Genomic DNA, 14,792 nt, shown 5'->3' with positions numbered 1-14,792 from the left:
TGCTCTCTTCACTGGAAGAGAGAAATAATGAGGCTGGAGTCCAATTTCTGTGATCTTCAGCCTTATTTCTATGGATAACCACCTGAAACATCCAACTAGCAAGACCATGCCCTTGAGCTGGGTTTCGTGACCTTTAATACAGAAGGCCTGGAGATTTTAACAGCTCTGTGAATTATCTTTCCCTACTACCTGGCCTTAGACATACCTGGCCCCTGATAAAATCTGTAGGGTTCTAAATATTGAAACCAGGATATTACTAAGAAATTCCGTATTCAAGACCTTCGCTTTCTGTTTTGAACACAACAGCCATATAAGGGTGCTTAAAGAGGTCTTGGTAACTTGTCCAGATCATATTTCTAGTAAGTGACAGAGATTTATAGCCACATTTGGCTAACTACAGTGGTATTATCCCACACATAAGCCTATGCCACACATTTCACAACCACAGGGGCCCACCTAACTAAAAAGGTCAAAGAGGTATTTGATAAATAGGGTGACCATAACTACAGCATTTAAAACGGGACATGTTAAGAGTCCTATATTGAAACAAAGGGTACAGATTGGGACCATCTATCCAAGCAACCCAGAGTGTGTTGTCATTTTAAATGACAAAGCAAGTTTCTAACACCTGTCAACCTTTCTTGACCACACATCACCAAACTCTGTAGCTCATATTGTGCTTCCTTCTTTAGCACAATTGTTCACAAATCACAGGTGAGTTTATTATATTTTAGACAACCGTTTCATCACAGAGATTAAATGTCTCTTTTTTACCACTACCATTCCATTTCAATTCTTCTACAGTTACATTAGGGAACTCTTCTCGCCACCATTCATTCATTTATCCAATAAATGAGCGCCTCTGGTCAGCAAGGTGTAGGGCCTTCTCTAAAGCCAATTCTCCCCAGTAAAGGAATTAAAACACATGCAAATCACTTCAACATCATCAATTATGAGCAATATACATGGAAAGGCACCACAGAATAAGCAAAGATTTATCAGATGGAAGTTATAGCTCTAAGCAGAGTCTAGCAGAGACTTAAAACGTGGGCAAAAAAGTACCAGCAATTCAAAGTAAATGGTGATAAAAAATAGCAAGAGAGGAACAGTAAGTGCTATTGAAGATAAGCAAAAGAAAGAGATTACTCCAGCCAAGGGAATCAAAGAAGACTAAACATAAGAGGTCGCTTTTGAATTGATTTGGAAATTAAGAATTGAGGCAGAAGGAAAGTGTGGGAAAAAGAACCTCAGTGAAGATAATGTTCAAAGATGGCTAAAGCATGGGACATAAATAGGAACTAGTCTATAAATAATTCGGTTTGGCTCACACACAGGGTATTAGTAAAAAGAACTACAGAAGATTTTGTTGGAAAGCAGGGAGTGTGAAGGGCAGAATATGGCAAGGCTCTGAATAGCAAGCTAAGGATTTGGGATTTAATTTGAACAGGAAATAGGGAATCACTAAAGATTTCTGATTAGAGGATTGATCTGATCATCAAATTGCACCTTATGGAGATTATTCTTCCAGGCAGGTATTGGATAGATTGTCACTAAATTCTGTCTTGAAATCATTTTGGCTCCTCAGTCTGTCATCACAGTAATTGTTATCCTCCCAGCTCTGTGTCGTCTATAAACTTGATCAGTATGCCACCTATATCCTCATCTAAATCATTAATAAAAGTAATTTATAATTCTGCATTAATCTTTGTCAGCAGAGAGCAACTAGATTATTTCATTACAGATTCAAAGCACAGTAATTTCAGACCCAATACTCAGCTATGCTAAAACACTCTAGCCTCCCAAATTGCTTTTGGCTATTAGAAAAAAAAAAACCAACAACCTCATACCTCTAGATTTTCCCAATTTGCCTGTTTATAAATCGCTGAATTCCAAAGGCAACACTCAGAAGACATTCTAATTAGTGTGATTGAGGACCTTAATTGATATTCCCATGAGCAACTGGATTATGCCTGAGGCACTCAGGTTACTGAGGTAAAGCTAATCTAAAGATAACCTTTGTGCAAACACAAATCCAGGGTCAGTCCTGCCCTCGGATGAATGAAAATACAGCAGCCTAAAAGAAAATGTGTGACACTGGTTTTGATAGACTAAAGGTTCCAAGGTTAGTAGGAGGTTGGCTGGTCTGAAAGCTTTCAAAGTTCTTGTAACATTGCCCTTTCATTCTGCATTAGAATTTTATTATTGTGAATAGTAATACACTTTTAGTTCTTGTTTCTTGAAGGGCAGAGGGAACTGGATGGCAAATCAAAAATTCTAGAGACTGAGAGATCTCTAAAATAAAAGTGCTTATTGAGCCATTACAGATGCAGTCAGAAAAAGGACTGAGTCCTGGGACGAGAAGTTTCTGCTTCACCAGCAGCAAGGCCAGTTAACAAAAAACAACTTATCCACAGATTCAAGCAATGGAGCACATTTATGAGGAGCCTCGAGGAAAGAAAGTTCTTTAAATTCACATGGGCTATAGATAAGCAAAGTGGGCTAATGTGAAGCAGGGAAAGTCCTAGAATAGGTGGTTAGTCCACAGAGAGGGCTCATGCATTCTTTGTTGATGGTGGTTAGACACTGGTCACGCACAATAGGGGTGTGGTGGTTCTGGGGACCTTCTAGATGATTATTGAAATTATTTCATCAAGGAACGTGGAGTTTCTGGTTAGCTGCAGCCCGCAGCTACTGACTGATAACTTTCCCTTGTCTCTCTCCCTCATTATCTGGCCCTGTTGTCACTTACTTTAGGATATTTCATCATTTTTCCTTATCAGGGATATTTTCAGAGATGGAGAAACTGTCATAAAGCAACTTGCCTAATAATGTATGGTTTCTCACTGTCTGAATTACAACGTACCTTTAGATTATTGTAATAGAGTTTAACAGACTCTGTCTGCCCTTGCATCAGATGATTGGAACCTACATATAAAAAATTCTTGGTCAACCTTTTCTGCATTATCCATTTTACTCCCTATATAATAACTTTCATATTTCCCACATATTTAAGTCATTGTTTCCCAGTATATCAACTTGGATGCCTACATAATCTAGTAAATTTCAAACATTCACCTAGTTCTATATAATCAGCAACAATATAAATGATGATCGTTAACATGTGATCATCACTTTAACATTTACCCTTGCATACAAATCTATCATCTGCATTCTCCAGGCTTAATAAGCTGCAGGATCTCCCTACCTCTGAGTCAGCCCTGACTACTGATTCTGCTAAGCCAGCAGGTGACAGGTTGAAACCAGGCTTGTTGCACCATAGGCTGACATTATCTCTGAATCACCGTTTGCCTTCCTGCTGTACAGAAGCATTTCCCCAAGCCATAGGACTAGACTTATCCCTCGGTTTCCTTAGCGATCCCACATACAGCTCCATACTCATCACAGCCCCTCTTTAAAGCCCACTAACTGGTTGGAGTTTGGACCTTCAATCCGGTACTTGTCAGCATGCTTTTCGAGGAGCCTGAATTTTGCCCTGTGGAAGGTCTTGCTCCAAGCTGGATAAGCCTCCTGAAGCCATGGAGCTGCTGTCACCAGCTTCATTCCTGATTGACAGAGAACCTTTGCTATCACCTGCCCAAGGAAAACTTGGCCACAACACCAAGGCACAAACCTAAATGTTCATCTCCATGCAGGGTCAGCCCTGCTGCTAAATCACTTCTTGAGTTTTGATCCTTCCTTTTCCCTTCTCTAACTTATTGATAAAGTTTGAGCAAGTCTTTCATCTATACCATCCTAAGGTATGACAAACAAGCCTTTGAAGGGCATATTGCAAGTTAGTAATTACACTATTTGATAGAAAAGGAGAGAACATTTATTAAGAAATCAGAGTTGTTTTTCCCATCTTTTATCTACTTTATAGTTTTTTGAACCATAAACGGATCCTTGGGCAGAACATTTCAAAATCTAGTATTTATCAGTAAACAAAAATTTCAAAAAAGTGACATGGAAGACTCTGATTCTGGGTAAAATGAAGTAAGCACACTTTACCTTGTTTTTCTCTATGAATGCAAATATAAACCTGAGCAGAATGCATGGAGCAATTATTTGTACACCTGAAAATAAATACATTCTTTTCAAGTACACATAAGACATTCACCAAGATAAGCCATAAATCAAACTTCAACAAATTTAAAAGAATTAAACGTGTAAGTTCTAGTCATAGAATTAAATTAAAAATCAATAAAAGAAAAATAACAGGAAAATCTCTGAACAGTTAGAAATTAAGTAATATACTTACAAAAAAAATCCATGGGTAAAAGATGAAGACTCAAGGGAAATTAGAAAATATTTTGAACTGAACAAAAATGAAAATACAACATACCAGAATGTGTGGTATTCAGTTAAAGCAGTGTTTAGAAGATAATCTGTAGCATTAAAGGTTTATATTAGGAAAGATGAAAATTTTCAGTAATGTAATCCTCCACTTTAAGAAGCGAGAAAAATAAATCAAGCAAGCAAACTAAAGGAAATAAATAATGGAGAGCAGAGATCAAAAAATTTTAAAACAGAACAAAAAAAAATATATACATATATAGAAAAAAAACAAATGAAACCAAAAGTTAGTTCTCTGAAAAGAATAATAAAATTACTAAACCTCTAGTTCGGTGAAACAAGAAGGAAAAAAATAGACATACATCACTAATATCAGGAATTAGAGAGTCACTACTGATTACACAGGCATAAAAATGTTAATAAGGCAATACTAAAAACTCTAGGCATATAAATACATAATTTAGGTGAAATGAACCAATATCTCAAAAACTACAAACTACCAAAGCTCATTCAAAATGAAATGAACAACCTGATTGGTCCTATAATTATTAAAATTAATTAAATTTACAGTTAGAAACTTTCCAGTTTCCAGTAGCAGGTGGTTTCACTGGCACATTCTATCAAACATATAAAGAATAAATAACATCAACTCTAAATAATCTCTTCCATAAAATAGAAAAGGGGAAAAAAAAGTTGTCAATTCATTTTATGAGACAACATTACTATTATTCCAAAACCTGCCACAGACAGTAAAATAAAACAAATCTATAGATAGCCCACAACCGAGGAGAGTTTATGCCAGGAATGCAAGCTGGTTTAAGTATTTGAAAAGACTAAAAAAGAAAAACCACATGATCATATCAGTGGATACAGAAAGAGCGTTCGACAAAACTCAATATCTACTCATGACAAAAATTCTAAGAAAGGTAATAGAAGGGAACTTCCTCAACCAATAAAGAGCATCTACAAAAAAATCCCAACAGCTAACATCACATCTCATGTTGAAGGGTGAATGCTTTTCAACTAAGATCAGGAGCAAGGCAAGGATGTTCATTCTTAGTACAATTCAATATCATACTGGAAGTCATAACCAGTACAATAAGGCTATTCACAGATGACATAACTTTCACAGATTTTCACAGAAAATCCTAAGGAATCTATCTATTAAAATAAATAAAATTAAATAAGTAATGTCACAGTATATGTAGTCAATACACAAAAACTAAACATATTACTATATACTATCAATGAACAATGAAAAACAAAAAATTTTAAAACACTGGTTACAATACCTAAAATAAATAAATAAATAAATGAAATGCTTCGCTATAAGTCTAACCGAACAGGTATAAGATCTATATGCTGAAATTTACAAAATGTTGATAAAAGAATCAAATATAATTTAAATAAATGGAAATATGTGGTTGGCAGAACAGCCCCATGCCCTAAATACCTGGAGCCTTATTTAGCAAAAAGAACTTTACAAATATAATTTAGATTTAGGGCCCTAAAATAGGGAGATTTATACTGGATTATGCAGATGGATCCTATCGAATCATATGAGCTCTTAAAACTTTCTTGGTTAAAATCAGAAAGATGCAGCAGAAACATAAATCAAATAAATGTGAAGCAAGAAATAAACTTGATAGGCCTTTGATGTTTAAAGATAAATGTAGTAACATGTCAAGGAATGCAGGTGGCCTTGGAGCTGAAAGAGAGAGTCTTAGCTGACAGCCTGTCAGGAAACAGGAACACAGATTTATAGCCATGAGAAATGAGATTCAGCCAACAACTTTGGAAGATATTCTTCCCCCATGCCTCCAGAAAGAAATGCAGCCATGCTGATTTTAGCCTTGTCACTCTAAGCAGAGAAACAGCTAAGTCACACTCTACCTGGACTTATGACTCACAGAAACTGTGAAATAATAAAAGAATATTGTTTTAAGCCACTAAGTTTATGATAATTTAATATAGTGATATAGAAAATAATGCAAGAGACATACCATATTCATGGATTGAAAGACTTTACATAGAAAAAATGTCAGTTCTCTCCCAAATTAATTTACAGATTTAATGAAATTACAATCAAAATCCAAGCAAGATTTGTTCATAAAGACAAATGGATTCTAGAATGTATATGGAAAGAGAAATGCCTTAAATATCAAAACACATTTTGAAAAAGAAAAATAAAGTTGTAGAAATCACACTACAAACAACTCAATTTTAAAATGTCAAATTTCTTAAAGAGACACTTTGCCAAAGAGGATATTAAAAAGGCAAATCAACACATGAAAAGATATTAAACATCACTAGCCACAGGGAAATGAAAATTAAAACCATAAAATTTAATAACACTACATAACTTTCAGACTAAAGAAATACTGACAACACCAAGTGCCGAAGGGAATATAGAGCAACTGGAACTCTATTACTGCTGTAAATATACACTTACTGTAAGATGTAGTAATTTCATTCCTAGGTATTTATCCAAGAGAAATGGAAAATTATGTTCACACAAAACCTTTACATGAATGCTTACAGCAGTTCTATTGTTAATCGCCAAAAACTGGAAACAACTCAAATGCCCTTCAACAGGCAAATGGATAAACTATCCCTGGTACATCCAAAAAATAGACTACTTTTCGATAATACAGAATAATGAGCTATTGATAACATCCACTAGGAGGAATCTCAATGGCATTATGCTAAGTGAGAGATGCCAGTCTCAACAGATCACTGACTACCCAATTCCACTTAAACAGCATTCCTCAGAAGACAAAACCAGGACAAAGAATGGGTCAAGATCTAGAGGTAACAGGAAGAGGAGACTGAAAAGATAGCACAAGGTGTCAAGTAGGGGATAGAACAGTTCTGTACTCTGATGGGTTAAGTAATTATATGAACCTATGCATGAATTATTATTTATAGAGCTGAATTTCCAAAAAAAAGTCCATTTAATTGTGTTAATTAAAAATATTTTTTTCAAGTGGCATGATTTTTCTGTTCTACAAGCTCTACAAATTGTCTGTGAACCCTTTCAAACAGTTCAAATAAATGAAAGCTCTTTTAACCTAAATATGGTTTCTATTTTCAACATTTACTTTGAAAATAACACAGTTCTATTGTTAAGTACTGAATGTTCCAGAAAAGTCTAGCACTAGAAGCACATAGAGAGATCAATGAACTTTCCCAGCTTTCAGCATAACAAGCTAGTGTTGCTAACCTCAATACAACGTCAGAGGCCAAGTTCACAGAGAAAACACTAGCACACTCCTCTTAGATATTGCCTTTCCCTTTCTTACTAGATAGCTTCAAAGTATTTGGAACTCAGAGAGGACGTATATAACATAATATACCACCTGCCATCTTTAGAAGCTTGGAATAGAATGTGAGCAAATTGATTTCCATTTGTTCTTTAATATTTTGAGTAGCAACATGCTCTGTAAAGTAAAGGGAGAAATGCCTTTATTAAGCCTCATACTTCACAAGAGAGAACTAGAACTAAGTTGTCAATGAGATGAAACTGAAAGAGAACCTTAAAATAAGCAGTGAACTTGGCATTCTAAGTTTGACTGTGATCCTGAACAACTGAAGAGGAAAGGAATATTCACAGCAACCACTTAGAGGTATAACCTGGTCAACTGTCTTGATGACTAATCTAAGACTGACACTAGGTATTGCTGGGCACTTCTTAATGAGGACAAGAGTGTTCCTTAGTACCCTTTCCCTAGTGGGCAGACAATTTGATGATTAAGTATTCTGTACTTAGCGATACTGAGGCAGGTCTTTTGCATAGGGGTGTGTGTGTGATAGCAACTAATTCCTACCTCATCAGTTTGTTGCAAGGAATGTACTTGATAATTCCTCTCAAGGGATTAACACTGTCCAGGAACATAAACAGCTCTCAGCAAATGCTGGTTATCATCAGCTCTAATGAAATAAGATAATATATGTGAAACACTTGAGAAACCATGGAGCAACAGACAAATGTGAGCTACTGTTAATACAATTTACAGAGATGAGCCCAAGTTACTTGGTTCAAAGTAACCATTGGCCATTCGGCAAAACTTGCCATGTCCTACTCTTTGTCCAAATTCAGTGCTCTGCTCCTGGAAAAGACAGTCAAGGTTTTTAAGTCTCCAGCCACTGTAACTTACAGTGTTAAACTTACAGAACTTACAGAAAAGCAACATTGTTATGCTAATGCCTATGATGAAACTTGAACTTGGAGAAATCATGATCCAGGACGTACATATCCCTCCTGTAGTCTTCAAATACCTCATGTTTAAAAGGAAGTAAGAACTTCTGCAATGTCTCATAGGGTAATTGTAGAAGACCAAATGATGCGACACAAGGAAGGAGACTTTATAATTATTATGTGCTATATTAATATAGAGTTATTATGTTAGTTTTATTATGCATAAGCTGGACTTTTTGTTTTGCTTTGTTTAAATCTGAAAGAATTCAAAGGGGTGGACATCTTAAAGTCAAAAGGAAAATCATTATGAATCGCTTTCTTCAAATCAGAACCTGGATTACCTTCGGGGATATTGACAGGGAGAGGCAGAATGACACTTCTGTGGTCTGGTAACATTCTGTTTCTTCGTTGATGGTTACATGACAACGCATTTGTAAAAAATCATCAATTTGTACACTTAATATTTATGTGCTTCACTGTTAATATGTTCATATATAAAAAATAATGGCAAAACTTTTGCTTGACTGAAGTTAAAGAATGGTTTAAAACAACAGGGAAAGGTTTGAAAAAGGCACAGGATAACACTATAACCTTTTAAATCCAGAAAGCAGCTTAAAATACAACACAGAATGTGACAGTCATGTCAGAGAGCTTCAAGACTGGGCAGAGAGTACTTACAAATGAATACAACTAGCGTTCTTCCTAATTCACTCAATAAACATTTATCAAGATCTGGACACAGTCTGAGGGAAGAGGAGGAAAGGAAATCGGTTTTCTTCATGGAGCTTGCAGTCCTGAGACATAAACACCCAGAGCCCAGGGGACAGCACTGCCGCACAAGCATTTCATGACCTGCACATGAGAGCATAGAGAGGGAGCCGTTCGCTGGGGAAAGCTCATGCCATCTGAAGTTAAGGTCGGGACTTGGTAAAAGTATAACCATCACACACACAAAACAGTCATATCACTTTACAGACCAAGTTCTAGTCACCTCCTGGTTAGGAAGGTCATTACTTTTCCCAGCACAGAAAAGCTTCCTAGCCATTGGAGGTTTGTGTCTTTTAAATTTCATCTTACAGCTTTGCCACTAATAGTTCTCTCATTCAAAGGAATGCCTTGAAGAACATGATCCTGTCTGTGAGGATCTCAAGAGAAAGATACCATCTACACAGTTACAGAGACCACAGGTAACTATACTCTGGCCAAGTTTTCAGAGATTTCTCCATAAAGACTGTACACCCCATCAGCTGTATCTACAGAATCAAATTTTGTTCAGATCAAGAATTTATTTATTTATTGAGCCCCTATTTCAGACACTTTAGTAGAAACTGCTGTATACAAAAACAAACCCACAGTTATAATTATAGATCTCACAGTTTGGGAGCAAAATCAGACTTATAAACACAAAATAAAAAGGAGAAAAAAAGCAGAGAAAAGAACAACTCATTGGTCCCATACAATACAATCACAGCAAAGAGGTGATGAAAACCAGCATATCCTATAGTGGGCATTCTGCCAAAGGACCATGTGGCTAAGTGATTTTGAAAAGTAATAAGTCATATGTTTCTTTCTCGGAGATTCACAATACATAATAAGCATTTTAAAGGTTCTGATAATCTACCCAGTAAATATTATGGTTGACTTGTTTGAACATAGCATTAACCAAAGTTTTTGATCATGAACCCCTTTTTTATGCATCATACCTCTTAGAAGTCTGCTGGAAATCCTGACAGAGAATGTGAAAGCCCTAATTAGGGAAACGAGAGTGTGCAAGCCCTAATTCCCAGATTAATCCTCAACCCGTAAGACGCAGATGCTTTTCAAAATCATCCAACTCCACTTGAGACCAAATTGGCTACCAGGGAAAGAAAATTAATCTGAACTTTCCCACAGCTTCACCTTGCCTCTGCAGCCTTTCCTGATTCTCTGTTATCTTGCCTCTGGCCAGAAGTAAAACTACAGCTTTTCTAAATATTCTGGGCAGGTGCCCTAACCTCCCTCAGAGCCCTGAGGAATTTATGTTCTTATCTGGTTTATTTAGGTTTCTTTCTTTTTTTCACCTCCCTTGGAGGACCAAGACTCCAAGTTCATGTCCACAGGATATAGTCCAAAGCTGTTACACAATAAACATGTATAAATATAGGGCAACTGCTGGGTGGTAGAAAGAACATCTCCCTAAGCACAGTCAGCCTCTGAGCTAGCTTGCTGTTGGTTGCTTTTTAACTGTGTGCTCTTGGATAGTGTACTTAACATCTGTGTACCCTGGTATCCTTATCAGTAAAACAGGGTAACAAATATTTACTTAAGCATTACTATAAAGATCCGATTAAGTATATTTATGACAAAGCTCCATGATGGTGAAGTGTGATGCAAACATGAGGTTTGTTTTTATTTTGCAAACATACTCACATGCACACTAGTTTCTTTAGCAAAGCTCAACGCCATCCAGAGGATGAAATCTCCTCCAGGTATAGATCTAAACAGATGACACTGTAAGTTCTGTGACTCTCACCAAAATCCACTGCCTAAAAAGTGAATCTGTCTTCAGAAAGTAGACTTGAATGACTGACTCTAAGCCATTCTTGGTCTCACAACACAACCACTAGTCCTTTCAGAAGAGCCCTTCCTCCATGTCAGCCCTACCACCCCCTGCTTCTGTAAAAAAAAATGGCTGGCTTGCCAGAGATCATCCATCAGGCCAGAGTTTCACCTGCCCTTGTGTTCAGGGAATGGGAAGCTTCAGTAGCTTCAGTTCCTCTCACAGACCCTGCAGTCCCCAGGGGCTCCTCATTCTCAATTACACAGACAAGCAGGTAGGGTCCTAGCCTGACTCCCACATTAATTAGCTAAATAGCCTTGCCTGTGCACCTCATTTTCCTGATGTCACAATTTCAACAACTAGTTTAATTAAGAGTTAATGTCAAAGTTAAATTCTAATTTTCACAAAACACTTGCCACGTGCCAGGCCAACACTGTGCCAGTTGTGAGAAAGCACAGGGGCTTCAGGACAGCCCTACCTCCAAGCATTCTTTCTACTGGAGAACACAGTCCATTAGTCATTCTCCCCAGCCCCATCTCCAATCTCGTCCTGGAAATGCAAAGAGAATATTCCAAGTCTCTCTGAGAACCTACATAAGCCCAAACTGGAGAGACTTAAAGGAAACATCATTCCTCTGTACCTAAAGTGTTAAAGAAAATCCCCTTATGAACTAACACTGAGGAAGTCTGTGTGAATCTGTGTCCCTGCTGAGAAAATTCTGTGGCTCCTTTCAGTGATTTTTTTGGACACCAGGATCAACCTGGCAGATGGCAATGTGCACCCACCAGTCCCATAGTCTGGGAGGTACCCTCAGTCCACCAGATCACTATGGATGGAGAAAAGGGTTGGGGGCTCTAACCACAGGTCTTTACATATGTATTTGACATTTGGGGATTTTATTGCAAATAAAGTAAGACCATGTAATCCCACTTCTATCAGAATGAGAATGAGATAAAATTTAATAGTGCTATTATCTACTGATCCATAAACCACTAAAGACAAAAGCGACCCTACTTTCAACAAGTACACCTTATCTTTATTATACAGCTACTTAGGAAAAAAAGTGCTTTCACAGAAAGGTACTCAAGCAGGGCTTAATATGAGGTTTTAAGATGCATTGACAAGGAAAATGAACAGGAGGGGAGAACATACACTAAAAAATATTGACAGAGTACAAGTGGGGCATTTTGTGACTGCACCATTAGCTTTCCTAATGCAAAGTTAATAAATGGTAACTGAACACCTAGTATGTGGACCCTCTGTGCTGGTGCTGAAGAATGAAACATTTTAACGTGCTCCAGACATCCAGGAATTCATAACCTTGTAGGGATCTCCAATATGTGTATTGCTAATTATAATCTTGTGGTTAATAGCCTATTGTTTTGGTTAAATATTCTAATCCCTGGCTCTGCCACTTAGTACCTGTAAAATATTGGGCAATTCACTTAATCTGTCTGTGCCTTAGTTTCCTCAACTGTAAAATGGGGAGAATATCAGTACCTACTTCATTGTTGACAGAGTTATACAAGTTAACATATATAAAATGCCTAGAAGAATTATTCCTCCAACTGTGTAAAGCAGTTAGCTGTGTTTGCTCATGATATTATTAAGTGTACAAATCAGTCAAAGTAACATGCTCTGAGGAAGGAATTACTTGCATTTTAATAGCGGGGGGGGAGGTGTGAGGTTGGGGGAGATCCCTCGAAAAAGATGGCATTACAACTAGATTGTGAAGACAATAATACTCTGAAACACAGCCATGCCCAGGAAAAAAGGCATTTAGGGCAAATTAAAATAAAACAACTCTTGCTTTTTACCACTGAGCATCAAACAGGATGGAAAGCTTGCTGACAATGTCTAATCAGATGAATATTATCTTGTTTATGAAGTCCCTAAAATCATTGACTACGAACGGCTATTAGAAAGAGAAATTGTATTCTGCACATCATTTCAAGGACTCCTCGGAACTGCTAATCATATCGGTGCATGGTTACCCCATGCTGCCCTAGGTAGCAGTACCAGAGATTATAGGAGCTAATAGGGCATTACTCAAGTGATGGAACCATAAAAAGCATGTTGATTACACCAGTGCTGCCAGTTCCAGAATGGGAGTCTTTCTCATCAGCACACAAAAAATTTTTTAAAACATTTTGCCATTCAGAAAGTTGTTTCCACACATATATATTCATTTAAACCTCTGAAGACCACTAGGAGTTTGGTATTTAATATCAATCCCATTTTCCAGAAAAAGTAGTGATTTCCCCAAAGTTCTACAGATATTTAATGGTGAAACCAGTCCGTATTCAAACTCAGGTAAGTGGACACCAAATCTCACAATCTTTCAACTAAATGCTTCCCTTCCACACTTGTTATTACTTTAAACATTTCTGTTACAGACATGGGGCCCCAAAGCACTATTTTCTCCTGGAATCTGAATGTTTATCTTCTGCTTAGCAGATGGTCTCAGCATTCATCATGTCCTAACAAAAATCCCATGTTACTTCATGTCATTGATCTGTAGCTGTCTCTAACAAAAAGACCCAAATGCTTGAGGTGGCCCTGGGAATTTTAAATAAGAAGTCAATGAGAGATGCTGGTAAGTGGTTCTGTAATTGTCTAGCGGTGGATAAAACCTTGTGGAGTAATAATCATATTGATATGTTGGCTATGTGAATGATTCTGCAGTGAATTACAACAGGGCACTTCAACTCCAAAGTCTAGGGTACCACATCTGCATAATTAATCTCACTCTACAATAACCACGCAGGGTCAGCAAGATTGGCATTCAGCAGTCCAAATTAATGCCCTATTATTTCAGTCTCCTTTAGTATTTCTTCAGATTCAGGAATATAATATCAGATGGAGTAGCTCTGTTGACACAGAGTTTTAAAGGATCGCCAAGGTACAAAAAAATCACATAAATCCTTGTAGGTAGACAGAGAATGAGTTTAATACATAGTCCTACTACACCTACTAAATTCAAGGTTCTTGATAGATTTATTTCATTCTTGGATTAATATATGACCCCTGCCAAAGACCACATATTGATCCATATTATCCAGTGTGGGCTTACACAGAATGATTTCAAGAAATTACATTTTGGTATTATGGCCTCATTTTACAGTAACATTAGATTATTAATATTATGCTAAAAAATAGGTTAAAAAGTTATCTTTCTCTACAGGATTTCTAAAGGCCTCAGAATGCTAATAATGAATACTGTGAAACTAAATTACTTAGAAATAATTTACAGTGTTCCTCAAACTTAACTGACTTTAGGAATACTTTTTAAAAATATCTCAAGCATTAGAATCCTTGGTACGGTTTAGAGATGCTGACTAAAGTTCTTTCAGAGAAAAAAGGGTTTCATTTGTATAAGGCATCTAGCAATAGACCAAAGTTTGAGAAATCCCTATAAATTTTCCATTAAGGCATAATAGATTTTTAAAAAAGAAAAGAAAAGAAAAAAAAAACTCCTAGCAAGATAAGGATTATGAATTCTCAAATAGGGAAAAAAGTGGAAAGTTCAAGTTAATTTTCTAGTTTACTAAGCCATCCCTGTGGCAAGCTGATGGAGAAACAATAGCAAAATGACGAGCTAAAATGACACATAAGACACGCTGGTGAATTTAAGTATGGTAATGCTATGCTCGGCCAGTACAGCTAATTGGAATTGATTATGATTTCACTCCTAATATTTTGGATGCTTAAAGACTGTTGTCAAATCAGAACATAAGACACCATAGAGAAAGAGTCAGAAAA

At 36.8% G+C, this 14,792-nt stretch overlaps 1 protein-coding gene across 2 annotated transcripts in view; it reads right to left on the bottom strand.

Annotated features, from left to right (window-relative positions):
- IL1RAP (interleukin 1 receptor accessory protein) overlaps positions 1-14,792 on the bottom strand; it is a 119,149-nt gene that overhangs the window by 77,969 nt on the left and 26,388 nt on the right. The window lies entirely within an intron of this gene.

The sequence above is a fragment of the Manis pentadactyla genome, chromosome 1 (genome assembly GCF_030020395.1).
Source record: "Manis pentadactyla isolate mManPen7 chromosome 1, mManPen7.hap1, whole genome shotgun sequence".
NCBI lineage: Eukaryota > Metazoa > Chordata > Mammalia > Pholidota > Manidae > Manis > Manis pentadactyla.
This window is presented reverse-complemented; position numbering and strand designations above follow the sequence as displayed.